This window comes from Papaver somniferum, chromosome 5, assembly GCF_003573695.1.
Source record: "Papaver somniferum cultivar HN1 chromosome 5, ASM357369v1, whole genome shotgun sequence".
Taxonomy (NCBI): Eukaryota; Viridiplantae; Streptophyta; class Magnoliopsida; order Ranunculales; family Papaveraceae; genus Papaver; species Papaver somniferum.
This window is the reverse complement of record NC_039362.1, coordinates 147,683,959-147,688,196: the sequence shown is the minus strand read 5'-3', so window position 1 is coordinate 147,688,196 and position 4,238 is coordinate 147,683,959. Positions and strand designations below refer to the sequence as shown.

Sequence of the window (4,238 nt, the reverse complement as noted above, 5' to 3'; positions counted from 1 at the left end):
TTTGAGCATTGGATGTCCCAAACGAGAGTGCCATGTTTGTAAAGAGGTACGTTCACCAACAAGAGCAGAAACTGGTGAAACAGGAAGAAGAGTATAAACAACCTCCTTATTGAGCATTCCTCGAAGTACTACCTCCTCAGTTTGGCGATCCTTCACAAGACAAAAAGAGTCATAGAATTCAAAGAAGACATTATTATCAAGGAAAAATTTAGAGACAGATAGAAGATTTTTGGAGAGATGGGGAACATGAAGAACATTGGGAAGAAGAAACTTATGAGTAGGAGTAGCAAGAATACCATCACCAGTATTAGAAATAGGCAAAGAAGAACCTCCAGCAGTCCGAATATGATCATGCCCATTGTATTCATAATGAGTGTGTAGGTTGCGAAGATCATTGGTCATATGATTTTTCGCACCAATATCGGGAAGCCAATCATAAGTATAAACAGAGTTGTGAGATGCAGCATAAGCATCGGGAGCATTAGAAGCTGGTCGTCGTCCTCTAATAGCATTTCTTGAATGGTGGGCGTTTGTCACGGGAAGGATAAGTCACTGTATCCAACCTCTTGCGACAATCACGAGCATTATGAAAGGGTTTAATACAAATTTGACAAACAACAGCTGGTTTACCATCTCGTGTAAGCGGAATATCCTCAGTGCGATTTACAAAAGCAACATTAGCAAGCGGTGAAGAAAGAGCTACCTGATTTTGTGTAGTGACACGGAGATCATAGGAGAGAAGCATGGATTCAAATTCATCAGTTGTGATGACACCCATTGTGATGATTAAGGAGCTAACAATTGATTCATATGACGAATCAAGACCCTTAACAACATAATGACGAAATTCTTTGTCAGAAACTTCAACACCACTAGCAGCAAGGGAATCCACGATATTCTTCACAGATTGAATATAATCTGACATGGTTGAGCTTCCTTTCTTGATGGATGAAAGCGACTCCTTAAGATGTATAAGGTATGCATATGTTTTAGATGCAAAGAGAGCATCGAGTTTTGTCCAGATAGAGGAAGAAGTATCAAACGTTTTAACCTTGGCGAGAATAGGGCAGTGAGAGACGACATGATCCAGCCGAGAAGTAACTTATCTGTGCGCCTCCAAGACAAAAACAGTGGATTATGAAGGTCATTAGTCAGGGCCGGATGAGCTGGAAAGGAACCATCAACGAATTTCTCCAAATCATATCCCTGCAAATAGGGTGTGAACTGAGCTCTCCATAACAGGTAGTTGGAACCAGTTAATTTTTCAGAGATAACACCATGAAGACGTTCAAAGGGTGCGTGATCCATAGAAACTGAGGACGTAGCAGAGAAAGACCCAGAAGATTGAGAAGACACAGAAGAAGTGGTGGAAGAAGAGTGATAAGAAGATTGAGAAAAGGTAGTAGCCATGAAAACAGATGTTGTAGGTAAGAAAATAAGATGAAAACCCTAAAACAGGTCGTAGTTTTGATCGACCTGTCTGATACTGATACCAAAACAGAGATTGATTTTGGGTAGATTTCTCAACATGAGAAACCTAAGGTGAAAACCCGTTTATATATATGTAGTGTTTACAAAACTCTGTATTATGTTAGCAGAATGGTAGCACAAGCCCCGAAACAGAAAAAGTTGTTTTGAAAATTGTTGGGTTCCTGTTTTAAAAGAGAAACCCTCCAAAAATAGGCGTATGGCTCCTATAAACGACAAGCACGCAGTATTCTTTAGTAAAAGGTGAAAGAATAGTTCGCTTTGTGCTTACCGCACGGCTGCGTGCATCATTCGGAGGGATGGAGTGCTAGTTATATACAACACACTCTGAGTAGAACTGTGCTTCCTACGCTATGTGGGACTAATCAACTGAGAATTCACTTTCTTAGTTTCTTTTTGGCAGGAACAATGGCTTAAAAGCTTCTTTATTATTATACTGAACTGATTTCTAACCACATAATGACAAGAGAAAGGATCAGCTACATTGGTCAGGGGTTTGTTCTTAGAAGGAAGGTCTGGAGATGAGTTGAGAATAAGGATCCAAGTAGAAAAAGACTATGAATAAAAAAAAATTGATTCTTAGCCTCAGCAGTAAGGCTTCATATGAAAACTTTTCTGTCACCGATGATGAGCCTTTGAGTAAAATGATCGTCAAAACAAAAAATTATCTTTACGGGTGACAAAAAGATTATCAGTTTGATGTTTTTGTACCAGTACACCACCCTGGCGTCTAGATTTATAGTATTTTGATTCGGTAGAATTACGTCCAGCACTTCACGGCAAATTTAGTTGTAAGCAGCTCCTGACGCATTCCACAGTCAGGATGCAAGATTTGGTTGAACGAATTAGGCAGGGGCTGTGCGAGCGCATACCCCGATGAAAATGACCCTTTGTTCCCTTTGTTCGTGTTGTGTGGTGTTGGGTGTGAGCTAATCGCACCGTTTAGACCGTGAGTGCTGCAGACATTTGATGTCCCGCCGGCGTGGCCAGACCGCCTAAGCGTCCTTGTTGCCAAGGAGAACACTCTTCGCTGGACTCTTCTCGATGCCGATAGTTCGGCTTTCCGTCACGTTTTCAAATCTCCGCACTAATTCACTTCCCCGGTGACACCCCTGCCAAGTATATCCTGCCCTACCGGAGTTGTCCAGTCCGGAGCAGCCGCACAGGCTTGATCCATCGAGCTGCTGATCCGACCCGGCCACCAACGGTATTCGACCAGTCGTTTTTCAATTTTTGGGGACTAGCTGACCTGCCAGCAAGGGATTGACCACCATTGCTTGCAAAATCTATCCCCATATGAACTGTAAAGAAATGAAAAGAAAATATGTAACAATATGTAGAGACTATTGCACTAATCCGCAATAATCTGCGGCGATCGTTTCCCATCTGTAACGATCGGTAATGATTATTGCACTAATCCCCAATAATCAACGTGGATCGTTTTCCAATTTACGTGATGATATGAGATCATTGTACTAATCATGATGTTAGGCGAGCACCCCTCATTAGTGTGCAGTGGAGGTCGCCATGAACCTTTTTAATATAAGTATACAACAGCATATTTACACAAGAAACGTGGAACTGAGCATTTAGAAAAGGAAAAGAAGAAAAAAACATGAAACAAAAGCTCGCTAAGTAGACAACAGCTTAGTTGTTAGATAATAGGAAATTTTGAGGAACGTTTTACTAACATGTCTGGAAGAATGGACAAAAGAAAATTCAGCGCTAAACTATTGACATGTGCTTACCAATACACAATCACATAAGAATACTAACACGATACGAGCAAAGCTTAAGGAAGCTAAAACATCAGCAACAACATTACAGACTCAAATTCCTACAATTTCGAAAACAAACTATACTAAGAAAAAAGTCACAGAACACATCCTATCCCCCTGACTCCTTAACAAATATAAGGTGTTTAAAGCAGTGAACTTGAGATTTAGTCCAAATACAAGGTCTGTTCCCATCACAATAGCTTGCTACAGGGGGTTCCCATGCACGCCCTTGCGTTGCACTACTGCAAGGGCCTGGCACACCCTTACCGAAACATAAATTAATCTTAACAAATATGGAAACTGAAGGTCTGATAAGACTCTTAGAGCGACTGCAATGGTACGACTAAACTCAAAGATCAAAGACCAAAAAAAAAGACTAAATATGAGTTTAATCTGTATTGTGACGTTATGGGGAGAAGACCAAATTTGGTCGCGCGTAAAACAATTTTACGCATGAAGACGGGCGGAAGTATTAGTTACGTTTCATTTCTGCGCGGAATTATAAATTACGTTTCAAACGGGCGTAAATATAAATCACGTCTGTTATCGAGCGTAAATATAAATTACGTTTCGTATGGGGCGGAATCTTAAATTCCGCCCGTTGATCAGACGGATTCCAAATGACCGCTCGAAGAAACGTAAAAATAAATTCCACCCGAGTTAAACACGGTCACACAGCACGTGTGAGATCAGACGGGCGAACATCTGGTGTCCGCGTGATGAATTGTACGGACGGACATCTGCTGTCCGCGTGATGAATTTGTCATGCGTAAAATATTTTTACGCCTGAGACGGGCGTATCCAAAATTTCCGCCCATTAGGTTTTCATTAGGGCGTACTCTTCCTGTCCGTCTGATGAAATTGGGCGTACTCTTAAGCAACCGCCCCTTCCACCAATACCGCCTCTCCTTCCCAACCACAACCCATCTCTTCTACACGAGCCTTCTTCTTCTCAGTTCATATTCTTCCACA

The 4,238-nt window shown here is 41.5% G+C and overlaps 1 non-coding gene across 1 annotated transcript; it reads right to left on the bottom strand.

Annotated features, from left to right (window-relative positions):
* Positions 1-1,652: 1,652 nt before the first annotated feature.
* Positions 1,653-1,769, bottom strand: LOC113284731. The gene has a single exon (XR_003328354.1). It is a non-coding gene; the product is annotated as a U5 spliceosomal RNA (small nuclear RNA).
* Between the last annotated feature and the right edge of the window lie 2,469 nt (positions 1,770-4,238).